The sequence below is a fragment of the Manacus candei genome, unplaced genomic scaffold (genome assembly GCF_025592945.1).
Source record: "Manacus candei isolate 608988 ecotype Guabito, Panama unplaced genomic scaffold, ASM2559294v1 h1tg000043l, whole genome shotgun sequence".
Lineage (NCBI taxonomy): Eukaryota > Metazoa > Chordata > Aves > Passeriformes > Pipridae > Manacus > Manacus candei.
The window spans coordinates 11,972,655-11,992,835 of record NW_026138091.1 but is presented as its reverse complement, the minus strand read 5'-3'; the positions used below and the strand labels follow the sequence as shown (position 1 = coordinate 11,992,835).

Here is a 20,181-nt window from a genome sequence, read left to right as displayed (position 1 = left end):
AGCAGCAGAAGTAAAACAAAACAAAATAAATCATAGAAAGGGATGGTTTTTCCAATCTCTTTTTCAGATTGAAAAAGGAAAATAGATAAATATTTCTAACCAACACTTATCTGCCTTCTGATTCTCTTTTTGATGGGGAAAAATAGGTTTTATTTTTTATTTAATTCAAATTCTAAGGGTCCAAATTAAAATTCTTTGAGCAGAAACAGTTCTACTTGTATATATTTAAACTGGGGAAGAGTTAAAATGCAGACTGTTTGGCACCTCTTGGATGGCCAAGAGTGTGCAATTAAAAGATATGAGAAATAATCTAGCATGTATTGGGGAAGTCTGTAAGAGCAGTTTCTATAAATTTCTATAAAACACGGGAGACTTTATATACAATTTTATGAAGGTTCAAATTGGCAGCTAAGCTAGTTAAGCACTGCAGTTAGAGCATCCAAAAAGACACTTCTGCAAAGCTGTGTATTATTCTCAATGTTCATGGGTGCTTTCAGATGTTTAGTTAGATCTGTCAAAAATGCAGTTACAGTTCAACTTGCATCTACAGCTATAATCTCTCAAAGGGCATTTTCAAGACAGTCCTTGGTATAAGCAGTGTTTGAGACAAAGGAAGAAAGAGAAAATTCTTGAGAGTAAAACAACTTTAGAAATATCTTCAGATATTTTTCTTTAACAATTCCAAATCACTCATAATGAATATAAAAAATTCTCATTTGGGGCAGTATGAATTTTGGGTTAAAAAGCCAAAGAAGGTGATGGCTTTAGGCAATAGCAGCTGTGGCTAGCTTTGGTGTGCACAGGGTTTGCTTAGCGCCTTAGCAGATTGTTCAGACCCAATAGTATGACATTGTAGGCAACCGACTATTTTTTAGGGGAGAAGAAAAGGAAACGATCCATATAATGGAGACCCCTAATAATTTTTAAATGGATGGGCAGGCTGGAATGTAACTATCAAAGGCAGCTGTGGCCTATCAGGTCTGCCTAGCTATGAGTCACCACTGACCAAGCTAGACTAGTAAGGTTAACTGGCAGAACCACTTAGTTGTCCCTCTACAGTTAAGAGGAAGCACACCTTGACTGTTTAGGAAATCAGCATGTATATGCCTGTTTAATATTCTGATATCCCTTCCATCTTTCATTTTCCTAGAACTATACAAATTGTTGAGTAGAACTGTGCAAAAGCAGCTCTATTTTACAGGTTTAGGCAGTTGTCTGCCTGGAATAACTTGTGTGCTATTTGAGCTCACCTAAAGTATCAAAACAGAGCTCAAATATCTGACTTTGGAGTATCAGTTTTCTATCCAGGTAACAAGCTAGTAGTGGGGTTCCTTATCTGAAAGTAAAACCATAATTTTGAAATTGCTTTGGTTTTGAAAGACTAAACTTAAGGATGCAGAAGCAGCAGAGCCAATGACAACAGGATTCTAACTGTAAGAGAGTGAGAGTTCATGAAATGTTAATACTTTTCCTGAATGACACTGCATATACAGAACCGAGCTTCAGATTTTGTGATGTGTCAATTAAAACTGAATGTAGCATTTTAATCTCTTCCTTTAAAGTTGTTGTGTCATACATAAACTTTGATTTTGACGCTTAGCCTTGATACATAAATATTCAACTGATACATGTGTGCTACTGTGAGGACAAAAGCAAAGAGTAAATCAAATCTAGATTTCGCACATCATATAATCCATCATCTTTGGATTATACAAAAATACATTCCCTTTTTTCAAGGGACTGTGCTGGGGAGGGCAAGGTTCAAAGCACCATGCTTGAGAGTGCAGGAGTTTCCTAAGCAGTGTACGTCTGTTCTGGCAGTGCTTTTGTGATATGCAGTGATGATTGATCTTCTCTGAGTTCATATTATAAGGGGAAACCTGGGAGGATGTGTTGAGATTGTACAGTTAGTACAGGATACTGTATCCTGTTTGATTGGTTGAAATCTTAACAGCAACTTCAGTCAGAGCAGAATTTGGCTATTATTTTGCAAATTCTTATGGAAGAAACTATATATTTATTTATTTGTATGGGCTTTTTAGAAAAAACTAGACAAGTAAGAGAGAAACTTGTAGCTTATATGTAGCATCATATAATGAAATCAACATTTATTTTTCCCAATTCCTATTTTTTATGAGATATAAGCACCAGAAGACTTTTTGAGACTTGTTAGAGCCATAGAAAGGCATTTAAATATCTGTAGCAAAGACTGAAATTGGGGCAAAGAATTTAGTTTTCTTCCCGTAAAGGAGAATCAGTAAGATCTGACCTCCTCAGAGGTAGGAGGGAATTGGTGCAGTGAAAATAACTGCCTCAACAATCTTCTGCAAAAGAGGAGATGCATTTACTGAGTCTGATGTTCTCCTAAGGTGGAGGTGAAGGAAGGTCCTTGACCCAGGAGGAATCTGTACTACAGGAGCTGCTGGTCTAAGCCACCCAGGCCAAGGTACAGTGCTCTTTGTGGGAGAGCTCCCTTCTTAGCAGGTGCTACAGAAGCCATTCAGTCCATGGTGGTAGGGACTAACATGACTCTGAGGATGTGCCAGAGCAGCAAAGATGTCCTCTCTCACATGGGGGGCCACAATCCACTGTAGGCTTGTCTGTTTTCCTTCATTTGTTCTGATGTAAGGGTAAGTTTTCTTGGGATGTGTGTCCTCTTTTATCAGAAATTAATATTCAGCAGGGATTTATTACTTGTTCCTTGTATTTTTTATCCCTTATCCTTACTAAGAGGAGAAGGAATGAAAATAAAAACAAACGTAAATACTGTTTGCTTAACTGGTAATGGTTAGGGAGTTCTCTGGGGTTTAAAGTTACTGTCTTCCCTCATGTGGTCATGGTGCTGTCAACAAAGTAGTGGCTGTCAATGGCTGTCAACAAAGTAAAACAGATGAGACAGAGAACTAAACCAGATTGGTAATTAATTGTGGTTAATTGTTATAATTCATTAGCTTGTTTCTGAAAGCAATCACAAGATATCTCCCTTGTGAGGGATGAGAGTGCATCAGAAGCTAGATATTCTTTCACTGGTTTTGTGAGAATTGTCTTAGTATTTCATGATACACAGGCTAGAAAATATCCACTTACTGTTATGGGAACAGCAGACACTTTATGTGTATGCATACAAACAGGTAACAGTGCTACTCTTTGCCTTCATTACCTCCCACCTATTTGCCTGTCTTGGTTTCCTCTGCCTATGAAATCTGGGAGGACTGAGCCCTGCACTTTGAAATGGCTCTAGCTGTGCTGGATCTAAGTTTCATGACTCACTGGCAGCTGCAGCGATGGAGTTCTAGTAGTCCATGTCTGAATAGGAGGAAACACCTCAGCTTCTGTCATGCACTGGCAGGGCAAGTAGCAGCTACCACGCAGTGTGGGACCATTTGCAAGCACAGCAGAAACATCTGACTATTGGAGTTGTGTTTACTGTTCAAGCAGCTGCTCTGCATCTTCTGGATCAGGTAAAAAACACAGACTGAGCTGCGTTGTGCTGTGTGACACGATACAGGTAACTTAACAGAGCCATGATCTCTGGGCTCTCTGTGATCCGACAATATACATAATGTTAAACAGGAAAACTCTCATAGTGTTTTCCTAACAATCCTAATCTCATTTTTCATGACATGGGCCCATTTATATCCCTGAGAGCTTCCCTATCAGGTGAGGTAATCCAAAATCCTGAGATTCAGCGCTTTATGTATTTTTGCCAGTGGAGAAATCTGTGTATTATGAATCATAGAAATGGAAAACAAATGATCAGAACTTCAGCACAGTTATTCTCCCACATTAACTGTCCTGTAGTTAAGGTAGTAGTGCTTACATTGTCATCCTTCTCACTCCCCTCCAGTTTGGGGAAATTGCAACTGTGGCCATGAGCTCTGCAGAAAAAGAAAACGTGCTTTCCACTCACTTTTCCTTTCCACCTATACTCACTAAAACATTGTCTTCCTTTGAGGTAGTTGAGTCTAAAGGTGTCTAGTTCTGTCTGGTTTATCTTGGGGCACAGGTCAGTCTCCTCAGCAGGTAATTATTTATGCTCTTATGTATTTATTACAAAGCTAATATTAAGTCTAAATCTGTACACCATAACATTATGATACATATTTTGATGCTTTAACTGTATTGCTTCAGAAGAGAAATGACTCCTTGGTGAAGGTCTAAGCTGGCTGCATGCTTGATATATGGTTAAGTTTTTTATAACTTTCAGCTTTTAAGCCCAGGAGGGAGGCTTAATAGGAAAATGAGGAGATGGACTATTAGGGATGCTGAGGTAAACAGAATTAGCATTTTCTGGGTCTAGAATACCGTTTGTGCCAAACCACGTGAAATCATACATACTGGTTTTACAGGGGAGACTTTGGTTCACTAGACACCAGGATAAAATCATTGAATCGTTCAACATGGAATATGAGTTGGTATTTCAGAAACTGGGCAGTAAAGAAAGATGTGTTTATTACTTATGACGTTTTTGGACTTCTGGGAAACATTCTTTGTTTTGTGTGTAACATCAAAAAATACCTCTGTGGAAAGGTAATTTGATCAGGGAGCATGTAATGGAACAGAAATGGTTTTTATTTTAATTCAGATTGAATCCAATCCAAGTGATTAGTATCTTACTAGAATTAATATCTGATATTTAGAGATGGTAGTTCATGTGACAGGAATTGATGATACAGTGCAGTTCTCAATGGACTGATTTTGCATAAAATAATACTTTCATTAATTGATTCATTTCAGAGAAGTGAAAAGAGGTGAAAAAAATTTGCCTTATTAACCCAAAAGAGGCTGATTTACCCTGGCTATATGCAAATGTGAGATTTATGTTAGTAGAATGGCAAGGAAAGCCCATGGCGGGCTTCATCAGTAACTAGTTTTTGAAAGAAATATTTAATAAAAAACAAAATCCTGCATATTGTTTAGCCCATTTTTCAGAAAATGAGGCTTAGGCAATTGTACAGTCACTGGTGTTTCTCTGGTAACTTTTGAACCTATTGTGTAATTTCTGATTCAGACTTGAGGAAGAATGGAATTTTCCAAAATGGCTGGAACTGGCCCTGTTAAGGAGGCGTGTTACCTCATGGTTACCTGTTCTGCTGGGAGCACACACACCTGCAGATCTGGCTATACCTTGTTCAGATACACGGCACACTGTGGGGGCATTCTAAGTGGAGGGCAATTTATGGAGCATGCAGCTAGAATTCTTACTGAGGCAATACAGACAGGTGAAGCTGTAGGACTCAGGTATCTTAGGCTTCTTCAGTCATCTCTTGCAGAAACTTATGTTGCTCTGTGGGTATTCAAATAAATGCAAAGAAAAATTTGCCAAGTATTTCTGTTTTACTATGCATAGTTGAATTATTAAACAATGTGGAAACAAGTCAGATATAAAAGATGATATTTACTTGCTAGTACAGCTAGAGGTATACATTCTTGTGTCCTTTTTTTTACAGGGACTTTTTCTTAATAAAAATGTCTTAACAGGATTTCATGAATAAAACTGAAGCGCTTTTACTGTATCATGGTTTTAGAGGTTCTGTTCAGTGTCATGCATGAAAATAAAAACTAATACCCAAATACTTACTTTCTTTTTTTTTTTATAAGTTATTTTATTGCATACCATTGAAACAGTCGTATGTTTATTCCTGACTCTTGATACTTGTGGTAGTGGTATTTTGTCAGAGAAACAAATTAGTACCTTAAAGGTTGCAGAATTTTTAGTGATTTTTCCTTTTTTCTTCCAGTTTGAGTTCTTTGACTAGGTTATTTACCATCCTGCTAGCTGTCAGAAAGTTTAAGGCAATCCTACTCCAACTCCTACCAAAAATTCTTTGGTTGTTTCTAAGGAGAAGATACAATGTACTTTCTCATTTTATAAGCAGAGTTAAATCCAAATCTCCTTTTAGTTTCAAGCGTGCACTGACCATCTGATAACCCCATAATGAAGAATTTCGTCTTTCATTTAATTGGTGTTCTGCATGATAGAAACAAGGGCAGATGCAACTCCTTGCTCTTAACAGTAAATCTAGGCCTATGGAACATACTTCGAAGTGCTGACAATTTTATGTTCTCTGGAGTAGAAATTAATTACTCTTTCTAGATCAGATGAATTAGAGTTTAGAAGGTAAAGCAGGCTGCCTCTGAAGCCCAGAAGTCAGCAATCAGAAAGCTTAAATGATGAAGAACTCATAATTTTCTGTAATATTTCTTTCTATTGATTCCAGTGGTAATTAAATCTGAACCTTTTGGCAGTTCTTGGAACAGTTTTATCAAATCCTGCAGTGATGGATTGAAGGTCTCCATGTCCAGTGGTGAACAGGGTTGTTATCATAGCTCTGCCTGAGCGGGTTGAATGCACTTTGCTAACATTATTCTCAAGGATGAAAGATGATTTTTCTTTCATGTACTAACAGTAATATATTACAGAACTTTGACAACCTTAAATTTGAAGGCTCTTGATAAATTGTTTGAGCTTGATTCACTCTGGCAAACCTTTTTGATTTGATGATTTTTGTTTCAGCAAATGCTTCTATTGCAGCCATTTTTTCAAATTGTCACATTATCTTTCTGAGCAAATACAGTAGTGCTACAATACATGAGAATGAGGGAGTCAGTAAACATTTGATTTTTTCCACTTCCTGAAATAGGAAAGCACTTTTCATATCTAGCCTTAACTGGGCTAGCCATTGCTTTGGTCAGTGGTGAAGAACATCCTTGGCATTAATTACTGGAAATACCATCCTAGGCTGAAATACTGGTACTTCACTGAAATACCACCTAAATCTTTATAGATGTACCCTTATGAAGATCTAGAACACAGGGTGATGTCATTTGTCAGTCTGTTTTGGCTTATGTGTGAATGAAATTTGTTCACACAAATCTGAGTCATTTGGGGTTGAGACTAAACCAAGATAAGAACTAACAAAACAAGCTTGAAGATTCTCTAGAAAAAAGGGTGGTTTAATGAAAAAGAAGAAATTTCGTGTCTTTGTCAAATAGCAGCAGTCTTTGTTTTTCTCTTTTTTTAACCTCCTCTTGTATTTACAGCAACAGAAATTCATATTTATACTTAGCTTACCACAGAACTTTTTTGTTTTGCCAGAATCAATTTCTGTCTTGTACTCTCTGATGAGTAACATCATTGTCTGAAAGTGGTACGTTAGAGATTTCCTAGGAGATGGAGAGGATCTCCTGCTGTATTGTTTGGACTAGACAATATGCTTTCAAATGCAAATTGTTTATATTATTTCAGTAATACTTTAATATGTTGGAAATTCTCTTTGCAACACTACAGCTAAGTTAGTGGTAGAACAGTGATATAAACAACTCTATGCTGTTTGCATGGTCTCAGTTTCTGAAGAAAGATTAAATAAGGTCGCAGTCCTGCAGGATTACTTATGTGAATAGAGTCCATGATATGTAAATAATTTCAGGATAAAAGTATTTGTAATTTCTCAGCAGGAGCTGTATCTGTCTCTCTGCTTTGTGATACACCTCCACTATGAATGCATAACTAATAATGCTCAATTTTAATTCCTTGTGAAAGCAGTGCCATGGCTTTGGCCATGAGTTAAATTCAGAATAAATGGGGAGCAAGCATTACAGAGACTCTTAGCACACTGACATTGTTCTCTTGTTTACAGCCTGGATTTGCAATGGATTTGCCTGAAGAAAGGCTAGAACTGGGATATCCACTGCTCAGGGATCTTGTTGTCCCTGTTTGCAGACCTTAATTTCTAATGAAAGTCTGCAGGTTGTGGAAGGTGATGAGATGTAAAAATTGCTTAACCTCGTCTTAACTCAGCAGTGGCAACTGGAAGTGTAGTTTTTTCTGTCTGTTGCAGGAGCTCTGCTCGAGGCAGGGCTCTGGTGCTCAGCCTGGGGCTGCAGGGACTGTGCTCTTGTTACAGGGACAGAGGAGGTAGTGAGTCATATGTGGAGCTAAGGGTTTATCTTTAGCCTAACTATAGTCTTAACTTTGTCATTAAAATACAGATGTTATGTTAATCCAGCTCTGTTGTTATAGTTAATAATACAGTTTAGACACAGACTTTCAAGTACCTGTTCCCTTCTCTGTTGTACACTCACCCTTTTAGCATCATTTGAGTCTGCAGGCTGATGGCATCGATACTTCTCCAAGAACTGGAGGGGCAGATGAGTTAGGACGAGTCATTAGCACACTGGTACAAGGACAAATTTCATGCTAATGGTGGGAGTCCCTTAATGCCTCCTCATAAATCCGTTTAGAGATATTTTTACAAGTTTTCTAGTACAGTTGCCTTACTTGCCTTAGTTGATTCCCAGTTACACATCATACTTGTTTTTCTGTTTACTACTATTGAAACTGGGTTTACCTAACTCACTCCTTTATGCTGTGATTTGTATTTTCTAGCCGATGCCTTTGGTATTTTCCTGTGCCAGTGTTGTGCTACACTTTGGGTTTTTTTCTAGGGTTGTTATGAAAAAGATCAGAGTTGGGTTTTTTTCAAAATCCTTGGAAATGGGAGGGAAGTTTGGAGTGAAAGAGCTTTCTGAATATTGGACTTCTGATTAACTGAAATAGTGTACACCAGTGCATACCTTCCAGTGAATGCACCTGGTTTTAAGTGAATCTAAGCCAGGCCTTCAGCTTTTGAGCTTACTTAGATTAACATCTCATCTGAAGGAAGGCTAGTGTGACTACTATAATAGCCCCAGAAAGAGCTAAGCTACATAATCTTTTTTGCATTTTTCAACCATTTGGGGTTTTTTTAGAGGTTTCTTTATGAAAAACCTGTGGGAAAGGCCATATGTGTCAGAACATGAAAAGAGATACTTAACTTTGAACGCAATTTATGCCTTTAGAAATGCTTTGTCTTATGGTTGGTACTATAGTTATTTATTTAGTGTGACAAACTAGCATATTGATTTCCAAATGAACTTTAATATCTCTAGGTAGGTAACAGCTTCATATACCTTTGAAGCTTGGAAAATCTAAGCTCCTTAACATGCACAAAAAGTAATGCCTTTATTTTTTATTTACACAGTACTCTGCATACTGTATTCCCATCCGGAAACCATTCCTAAGTAGATCCTAAATATACACGTATCTTCCTGATATAAACAAAGTAATTGTCTTTCAGTTTAGTAAGATGCTTATTCTGTGCATGTTTCTTTTCCATGGGTGATGTTTTGCATGACATACTCCTCCTACAGTATCCTCCACAATGGATTAATATATATAACAAATACTACAAAAAAGCTTTTCTCTGAGTGGTGGTTAATTTATAATGATGCTTTTTTGACATTGCTGTGCACAGCCAGTGCCTGGTGCTGAACTGATGGGTTCTTCTGATTAGCATAGTCTGAAAGTGGCTTTTTCAAGAGCTACTTATAATGGCTTAGGCATTATTGTGTTCAGCAGTAATCTTTCTTCATCACAGCTCTCTCTCTTGCCTCACACTGTGATTGAAGCTGCAGTGAATTTAGATCTGCAAAGATGATCTAAAATTCTGTGTTTTTTCTATAAATTTTCATGAATGGAGATTCAAGCAAATCACTTCATTATCTTTTACAGCCCACTGTGAATGGAAGAAGTGGGATAAAACTGAAAAAAAAAATGTTCTGCCTGTCTTCATCATATTGTGAGCTAAAATTATCAAATCATGTTTTCATAACACCTGATGCAATATTGTCTGTCCTCATAAAATGAATACAACTGCTTTCCCAGCTGACTCTGGCTCAGTTCACGTACCAAGCTGTTGCTTAAATATGAAAGAGCAGTGTACTGTGACACTTCCCAGAGTTGTCTCTGGAAGATGACTTATTTAGTCACCAGGAGTGATTCTTGGAGCGTCTTCCTCCATCCGCTGTGCCCGTGGCAAGCAGGGAAGTGCTGAGCCATGAGGTCTACATTAATGTCTGTTGGTTTCTTCAACCTTTTTTTGCTTCCTACATTGCACAGCAGTCCATAAGCTTCAGTTGAAAGAAGTGAATGTAAATCTGTTAACAAGTGCAGAGTTTGATGTAACACAAATGAATGTTAGAAAATAATATATATAAAGTTATGTAGTAGCATTAGGAAGTTTTACTGAATATGGTAGGAAATAGTTCTCAAGTCTTTACTCTAGAAGAATACATAGTTGTCCAAGGGAACTTTAATAAGAAATTGATGTTCTTTAAATGCTTGCCTTTTCAGAAAACCATTCAGAACCTTGATGTTGTTTTTTTCTGTGTTTTAGTTTATTTTGCACCCCAGACAATAAATTATGAAGCAAAGAGGTAAACCTTTCTATTTAGATCTGGAAGACTGACAGAACATATTGCATTATACTGATGAAGTTCTCAATAACTTGTTACTCCAACAACTTCCTACTTGAGATGTGTTTCTTTAAAACCAGTTTTCAGAGTTACTAAGAATTTTGATCATGCAAATATGTATTCAGCAAGTAAGCGAATGGAGACTAAAACTTAGGCAAAGTGAGTCTTTTTGTGCTGCGGCTCTGTAAGAGAAATTAAAATTATTTTTGTTCACAGAGTCTCAAGAGTAGTTTACAAGGAAGTAGAAATAAAAATGTTTTTTATAGATGAGAAATGTTTTGATATTCTGTTCAGGTCAACAGCAGCAGAAGGATTAAGCCTGAGAGTCTTAACATGCATGCTAACTTACTTAAAAAGAGGGAGAAGGGATGAGCCTGGAAGTCCAATCATCTTCTCCTCTCAGCACAGTGAAGACTGTGACATTAAGCTTCAGGAGATAAGGTGCCACAAGAAAGTTGTGTCTCTACACAAACATGCAGCAAGAGGAGACAAGTAAGATTACATAACATAACGAAGCCTTATGAGAAATTACTACATTTCCAACCTTGTAAATGTTCATCTGACAGTCACTGACAGTCAGATCTGATTTTACGTCGCAGTTAAGTCAGAGTGCAAGAGAAACAGAGTAGCAAGCACACCTTGACTAGGCTACCTACCAAGTAGTACAGCTTGGGAGCCTGAGTGCTTGGGTTTTTATGTCACCCATAGAATTAGCAGTTGGACTTTATATATCTAAAAACATTCCTTAGTTCACATTCACATACTTAAATAATTAACTATTTGGCTATTGCCACAATTAAAAATTCTGTTTATAATACAGATGAACTAACATTACAAAAGAAAATACAGGCACAGAGTAAGCTGGAAATCTGTCTTCTGAAATGAGTACTCTGTATTATACGATGTTTTGGGTTGCACTAGATCTTGGAAGCTTTTGAAAAATTGCAAGTAGTGCCACTGTAGTGTAATTCCTACCTAGGATCCACTGATCTAGATGTATAGTGGATGCTACTCCTGAACTACTAAGAGAGGCAGTGGAGATTTGGAGGTAGTTTGACAGTATCCACAGATGTGAATTAGAGAAGGTTTGGGCCGAAGAAATCAAAGCCAAAGTTGTATAAATTTTTTTGAATCATTCTGGAAGGGCATGCCAAAATGTGATGAATGGAGACAAATCAAAGGGAGGGATCACAGAGATACTATAGAGGGAAGAATGAAATGAGTTAAAGAAAGTAAAAGTTTGGTGATGGTGTACCAGCATATGTCTGAGCAGGCATTTGTCTAATTTACTGCAGGAGAGAGCTCTAGGATCAAGTTTTTCTGGTAAGGTATCAATAACTTGAAAAAAATAACTAAATGTGCACCCAATCTTATTTTAAAGGTAGTCTCTAATAGCTTGTATAACAAGTAATCAGAAAAAATAAACCACACAAGCCTAATCTGTTTTTAAAGTTTTAATATTGGTAGAATTTTATGAGTATGTCTTATCTTCAGACAAAAAAGTGACTAACTGGAAACCAACATGGTTGTGAATTGCTGGAAACACTGGGGGAAAGCTGATTGTGAGAGAATGTTATGAAAATATGCATAACAAATTCTAACAGAATTGGTAATTGCAAAACTGAGCATTGAGCAAACAACTAAACTCTGTCTTTATTTCATTCTAGATACTGCCTGTGGATTTGTGTGGAAAAAGAGCCCACTTTATTAGAGGTTTGTGACTTTTCTTTTTTCAGATCTTACATATGGTTTTAAAGTAAAAATTTATTACTGTGTTTGAAAGATATGAGCTTCTTAGGAGCAAATAATTAGTCCAAGTGCATTTGAAAAAGTGGTTAAAACATTGTTAATTCAGAAATAGATGCTGAACTAATGCACAGAAGCAGTGTTGTGCCTTTGACCTCAGCAATGTTTCTAAATTTTAGCTGTATAGAAATATAACATTTTAGCATTAGGTCTGTTGGCAAGGTCTTTTGGTTCAAGTGCTTCTCTGGTTTGAATTTATATTTGATCTGTATATCCATATGCATCGGTTCCTATTTGAAGGTTGGAGTAGTCTGTACTCCTGAGACTGTATCTGTCATGAAAGCCAAAGTGAACAAGCTTTGCATATATATATAATACAAAAGCATAGGGCCTGATGTGTATTTTTGTTAGCTCTTCAGAAAAGATCTTTTGGGTTCTACAGTGTCTGTGTGTTTGAAACAGGAAAGGTGGTACCCAGTGATCAGGTTAGAGACGGCTTAAAGCCCTTCTTTCCTTGACTCTGTGTGTACATACTGCTGGGCAATAGGAGGCCCCTAGCTCAGTGGTGACTGTATTCAGTATAGGAAGTTAATATATAGGCTACTATATAAAGTCAGGTTACACTGCAATAAGAACATTGCATGCCTCTGAGGAAATTACTCTGGTGGGATGGACAGTTGAAATAACAGTGGCAGCTCAGTGGAGCATAGTGATTTATAACCCATCTGATTGCCTATAGGAATATGCTTAGATTTTCGGGGGTGCAGGCATGACTTTTTGCCCTGAAGATCACTTAAAGGTTGCATTAAGTTAATGTATGTTCCTGGGACTGTCATTTAAATAAGAACATAAACAAGAGACAATGTATAGTTTTAAATGCCTGAAATGAAATTCACTGTTCTGTTGTAGAAAAGGACCAGAGGAAGTCACAACTTCTGATGACAAAACATGGTTCCTTGTCTTAAAGTTATTTACTGCTGGCACGTTTGAACTTCCATGTCTTTTACTTTCTATGTGTGGCCATGTGGGAGGCTAGTGTGTTCCTCAAACTTGCAGCAATGCATGCTGCTGCAACCAGACTTTCATAGCAGTTCTGTCCTCTGTGCTTATAAATGCATCTTTTTTTCCATGGAAGAAATGTTTATGAGAGAGATCATTCATTCCTGAAACCTGTTCTGTACCTGAGATATGTCAAATCATCGTCATACACCTTTTCTGTTTGAGAAAGAGTTTATCCACCTTCATTGCACCGTTCCTCATGGTCAATTTTCCAAGTACAGGTTATCATACTTTTCATACCAATAAGCCCATAACTGCTTGACACATGCTGTTGCTCTCTTATTAAAGAACTGCTTATTGTTCTGTATGAATGAGCTCGTGATCGCAGGAGCAGCTGGATATACCTGATGCTTTTTGTCTTCATATAAAATGACCACAGTCTCCTGCTGTTTCTAATTTATTACTGTCATCAGTTAAGATGAATATTACTTTTATTCTTTGTCTGAAAAAAAAGGCAAGGTGAAGGATAAAGGTTCTTATGGAGGTGTGGGAGGTGGAAGTGCAGAAGTCTACACTTTCCTGCAGCGGCATATAGCATTGCTTATTCTCCTGCTGGGAGAGGTCACCTGCCTGCAAACCCATCCGGTAGTGCTGTGAGTCTGTGCAGCTGCAGCAAACCACGTGTCAGATATAGTGTAATCCAGTACTTTTCCCCAGGGAAGGAAGCAACTGGGAGAAGGCCACGTGTCTCCTGCACAGCTCTGTCCTGAGCTTCTGGGATGCAGAGAGGTAGCAGGTCACGTGCTAAGCATATAGCTCTGATCACCATCTTTAGACAGTGCTGTCATGTGGACAGAGAGGCTGGGGGTAGAGCAGTGCATCTGTAATGCAACATTGAAGCCTCCTCTCTGACCTCATGGGATTAGACAGTGTTGTGTAGGGTTGCCAGTCATTCGTGTTTTGTTCAGGACTGGGAGAGATGCTGAGCCGTGCTGAGCTGCCACAGAGGAGCCCTTTCTGGTAGGACTCAGCACTTAGGACACTGCAGGCAAGTGGCACAAATGTCATGTGCCTCTCCCACAGTCTGACTGAGAGACATGATTCTGTGATAAGACCGAGCATGATGACTCATCTATTTGAGGAGAAAATTGAGAGGTAAGTGTATCATGCTTTGTGCATTCAGCAGAAGTAATGCTGTTGTGTTAATTGTTGCTAAGCTGTAGCAAGTCATCTAACAGAGCTCTTTGAAGTATGCTATGAGCTAATTATATATCCAGGCATTCAAAGCTAATGCTTTCCATACATAGTTATATTTCTATGAAGCAATGCAGTGTCTTCGTATTAAAATTAGGCATTGCAGTGTCTCAAAGTGTGAAATATTAGATTTGTGTTTGGATATAACTGTTACTACAGAGTAAATACTTCTCAACAATCTTGCAGAATTTATTTTCAGTATGTTCGAATGAGCAGAAACAGTTGCAATCAACATTTTCATGGAAAGGCCTTCATAGGATACATTCAGATACATTAATTTCTATAACTAAGCAGCTGCCTTTTATATTGGAGGCATTATTTTCGAATTACTGAAGTATTTTAAAAGTGATGCTCTTGGTAAAGCCCAAAAAACCCTAAGTACAAAGGCCAGTCTGTTTTCCATATAGTGGATTGTTGTTCAAGAGTTTGTGCCAGCCAGTACAGAGAGTGCAATCTTGTCTTATTGCTCTCAAAAGAGCTGAATTACTCAACTGCCTTGGCTCCTGGTGCTCCATATTCTTATACTCATATTGTTGGGAGTGGTCTGCTCTTCCTCATGGAGAAGCCAGTGTAACTGGCAGAAATGTAAATGTTTAGCATTGTCTTCTTATAAAAGATCTTCACCCTTGAGCTCTTTTGGATATGTACCAGCTTTCCCAACACTGCAGTTAATTTTGCTTTTGGGATTTTTGTGTTTAAAATAAAAAAAAGTTTTTTTTCAACAGTAACACTGTGCACAGTAGTATCTGTTAAAACTGATGAAAATCTGCAGAAATTGAGTTATTGATTGATACACTGATACTTTGTAACAGCCCAGGTAATTTACCTTGCAATTTTTCTGTTCAGAAAGTTTTGTTTAGGGTTATAATTTCCTTGGGTATTTGTCACATATAGGGACTGTGAAAAGACGAGGTAGATCCAGCTAAGATTGCTTGATTCAATTATATTTCTTTTTTCAACACATTTTCCCATGAAGTAGGTAGTACTGTGTGCCTTCAACAATTAATCTTTTTAAAAGTTTGTGTTTGCAGCTGCATACATGCTTTAATGTGGTTACCACTGCAGTTTTTTAACTTGCCTCAGTACTGCTAGACCCCACTTGGAGTTAAAATGTAACTGGCATGCTACTGAGAGGCACCTCCTAAGTGCTACACCCACTGGTGATAAAACCCTTTGACTTTGCTAGGACAGTATTGAAGCACATATGGAGCTGTTACAAAGCAGTGAGTAGAATCATTATCAAATCAGCAGCAAATACTGAGCATCAAGCACAGACATTTCCGAATGGAGGGTGTGCAGAGAAGTATTTACTAGACTGGTCACAAAAACGAGTGGCCTTTGGAGGAAACACAGTAACTGAAGTGACAGAGGCTGTGTATACCAGCTCCTAAAATAACCCATAAGCCCTCCATTTGAAAAGGGAAATTAAACTGGCATGTTGCTTAGAAGTAGTACTTGTTGCACAAACAACATAATTTATTTAGGAGCAGAATACTTGCAGATGCTCAGAATGTTTGCCTTGTTCATGTGTCAACATTCCAGTCTCCCTAGGCAGGCCCACTGGGAGGAAGATTATCCAGATGTTTATCCAGATGTTTGTTTAGCCAACTGCTTGTACTGTTGCTGGGGTCAGATACCTTCCTTTTCTTGAGGAAGGAATGGTCTGTGTCAGGCACTTAGATTATGGGTGTGTTGAACGCTATTTGAATCAAGGCAAGATATTAAAGCACTTTTATGTGTTGCTGGCTTTCACAAGTAAACAAGAAGACACTCATGAGGCTGAAAATAGAGCGTGCCAAATGAACTTGAAGGACTCTTGACATCTTCAATATGTGACTTTTCACTTTGCATCAAGAACAGTGTGTGTTTTTCATTAAAAAGAGACTAACTCTGCAAAATATTGCTTACTGAAGCTTCCAAGAATTATGCAAAACAGTTGTTGACACCAAAACAATCACTAGATAATTGCAGACCACAGAACTTTTTCCTGATACAGACATTATTTTGAAGTGCATAGGGTTTTTTAAAAGGCATTTCAATAAGATGTTCTAGCTGTTGATACTTCCACTATTAAAAATGCTTCTTCACTATAAAGGGACTCCAGATGAAGAGTTCAGAGATTAATGTTTACATTACAGCCTTTTTTAACAATAGGCTGTAAGAATCCTACCCTGTGTTAAAAACATTGTAGTTAGTATGAAATCTGTTATTGTCTGCTGGAGTGGAGTATGCTACTTCATCTTAGCTTTCTTTTGAATAAACCAGAGAGGCTGCAGTTCTTTGGGCCTTGCCTGGGGCACATTTCACAATTGTGACTATACAGAAATTTTTCTCTAGTCTTTAACAGTCTTTTGAGGTGTTGATCAAGGGCTAAATACAGAATACCAGTAGTGACTTCACTAACATTGTGTACTGGTCCTAATTATACCAATATTCTAAGAATATTTATGTATTAGTATATAATTCTCTTGTTTATCTCTTCAAGGATGGCTAAAACTACACACTAAAAGTGTACATTCAGATGGTTTCCTGGTCCTTGCTGAGTTGGCTTGAGAGTTTTTTGTGATACAGCTCTCCATTTTATAGATAACATTTCATGCTTATTCTTTGAAATAATACCATTGTCAAATTGAAAAAGGATAGAGGAAACATATTACTTTATAACTGAGAGCTGGATAAGAATCTGATCCAAATATGAATTATAAATGATTCAGTAGTGCATACCTGATTTTGCAGACTGGGTATAACGAATGGGTGAGTTACATGTCCTCTGCTAATCCTGCATCATGGTAATTTAAACAGCAGTGTTGCTAACAGTTCGTTTTCTCTTTTTAATGTCATCTGCATACATCTACATGTCTATATGCACATATAGTAATGCGTATACAAGAGCAAGATACATTTGACCTGAATTGGTCTCTTCTGGATGATAACCATTTTAGTTACTCAAGTGGATGCAGTAGCTTTGGATATTTGATTGGTCTCACAGGATAAGCTTCAGAGAGTCTCAATAATCTCCTGTAAAGTATTTGACTAATACGGAGTGTATCTTGGCTACTGTTTTAACCTTTGAAAGTTTCTCAAAAACTTACTAGCATTTCCCTTTGAGTGCAGAGCATTACAAATGCCAAACCAAAATTAATATTTCAGCTATTACTTCTTCAGACTAGATTAGGACTCACTGTACTACTGCTGAATTAGCATAGAAAAATGTAATATTAGTTTGAATAATGGTGTTACAGCTTCTAGGTGCATGTCGCGGGTGAACAGGAGAGAGGCCGTCTGCTGTCTACTCTGTGCTGTTCTCCTGGTGAGAGGAGGTGTGTGGGGAGCTGATGGGAAAGCAGTGAGTCTGTTTTGGCAGCAGCTAAGTTGGCTGTCTGTTATCCCAGGAGATAAGCTGTAGGATAGATAGTGGATCAGAAAGTGGCTTCCACGGCTGAGACTGATGTTAGCTGGATTGTTTGAAGTTCTTGATAGATTTGAGTCTACTGTCACCAGAGACCATAACTGCAGAGAGCTTTTGGAGGGCTGGACACATTTTTCATCTGAGTAGTGGCAAAGGAAATCTACCTGGCCAGCAAATGTTGTTAGAGGTGGTCTTCTCCACAGAAGCGAGAGGAGTGATGGCCTGCTTGTTTTTAACTAGAGATAATTTCATTTTGAAACTTAAATTTGTTTCAAGAGCTCTGGCAAAAGTAGACATTCAAAGTATGAAATTGTGCAAAGTGATATATGTATACTACTGTGGGATACAAACTGATCTAGATGGTCCAAGTGTTTCCTATCTCCATTTTTCTGTGGACATTTTTTGTCTCATTCGCTGCCTTTCCATATTACCCCATTTCTCTTAGCTCATTTTTTTCTCTCTGCACTGTTTTAATCCTTCTGGAGGAGTTGCTTCCACTGAAATCCAGTGCTCATTAAGGATTTTAGGGCACTAAACTTCCACCAGCAGTTATTCTCTTCACTTAGGCTTGCCTAAAGAAGACAGAGAAGACTGAAAGTAAAGGGTCTTTAACCACTTCTGCCCCATACAGATCTTACAGATTCCTACCAGATGAAAATAAAAATATTATTAGAGTCCAATTAGCAAAATAAAAACCTAATGCAGTAATCTTATAAGCAGTGAGTAATTTTCCTGCATAAGAAATCAGGCATGAAGCACTGAGGATGACAAATCCACCAACTACCCTCTCTCTACCAGGTCTGCACAGGGAAAAGAGAAAATGGCAGCAGATGCCAGCACAATATTGCTTTATGGCCACAGACCTGATTACATCTTGAAAATGTTCCTTCTGTTTCACAGCAGAGCTTGAAGATGAAAATATTCTTCTAAATGAAAATATTCTTCTATAGACACAACATGCATTGGAGTTAATAAAGAATTTGATCCTAAATTAAACAGTAATAGAAACCCACAACAACAGTGTGTGTTTCATTTTATGGTGGTTAAGGAGATTCAGCTTCATTTGTCTTTCAGTTATATTTTGAAGTTGAAACTCGGCTGTGGTTTATAAAATGAAGTCTCCCTCTCTCTTAGGCTATTAACAAAATTCATTTTATCAGTTTTTGTAGTGAAATTCAGCTGAGTTGTTAAACACTACATTCCTGAGCCACAATAACTTGCTGTCAGTTACTTCCCTCCTGATAACCAATTCTTACAGAAATCGTCTGAGGATCATCTTTAAGGTGTGGGTTGCAACCTGTGTATTTCTGATCTCTCTGACCCTTGTTTTGTAGAACAACGGAAAACCATACTTCTCAAAGTGAGTGATGTTTGTGCAGGCTAGAATATGTCTGTGTGAATTCTGTGTCAGTTTAGTGAATAGCATCTTTATCACAAGCTCTGTTTTGACAGGAGGCTTTAATTTAGCTTTGTATAGTCATTTCATAAGAGACATTTGCATGTAATAGCCAAACTGCATCTGGGAAATTGTGATAGAAGCAATCAGACTGTGGATGTCTTTACAGGTAAAACAAGCAGCTGTCTGCCAGCAATACTACTCAGCTCTGAGTGATACCTCTCAGAGAGGAGCTGGGAAGGGGAACCTGGAAATTCCTCATGAGAGTGCAAAAATCAGGAGGATGTCAGAGGGTTTTTCAGAGGCTTTCCCTGACTGACTGGAAACCACCTGATGCAGACAAGGAGAGTTATTTATTCAAAGTGCTCTAACCAAACTCTGGACTAGGTGTAACTAAGAGGTGTAACTAAGAAGGGAATAAGCAGTTATGTGGGTTTTAGGAAGGAAATATTTAAGAAACTCTAGGGTCTTAAAGAGCAGGATTTCAGAGACTTGAGATTCAGGTCAAAACCAGTCCACCCTTGGGGAAGGCATGGAAGAGACAGCAGTAGTGTGGACGAGACACAAATCCTATTTGACCTTTTCTTTCAGTAGAGAGTAAAACTGAAGCTTGTTTATATACATGATAAAATTTAAGAAATATGTAGAAGCTGTGAAGACTCACAACTGAGTAGCTAACAGAACAGCTTTTGCAGCTGGGTTGTAAACCATTGCCACTCCTTGCTCTGCCTGGTTTAGGCCCAGTCCTGGAACTGTGTTCAGACGTAGCTGTGGTAACAACCACTGTCAGTTCATATTCCAACTGCCGAACCTTGGAGGTGTGGAATCAACCATATCTTATCACTTGTTTAGGTTGGTTTCTGTTTTGATGAGGGCCTACAGTTAAAAAAAAATTAAAAATTATCAATACCATTCAAACACTTTTGGGAGTTTGTTTCACACCTTGTATATATGTACACATAATATATATAAACTATAGAGTGTAGGGTACATATAAAATTCAAAATACGCATTTTAAAATATACTTGTAATGTATATTTAATTTTTTGTGACAGTAACTTACATTACATACCTCAGTAAA

General features: G+C 37.8%; 1 protein-coding gene across 1 annotated transcript in view; it reads left to right on the top strand.

The window, feature by feature from the left end:
- Window positions 1–20,181, top strand: part of CNTN1 (contactin 1) — a 232,191-nt gene that overhangs the window by 57,000 nt on the left and 155,010 nt on the right. Inside the window, exon 2 of the mRNA XM_051795425.1 lies at window positions 11,964–12,009. The gene's annotated coding sequence lies outside the window, so the exon portion shown is untranslated. The remainder of the gene's footprint in view (window positions 1–11,963; window positions 12,010–20,181) is intronic.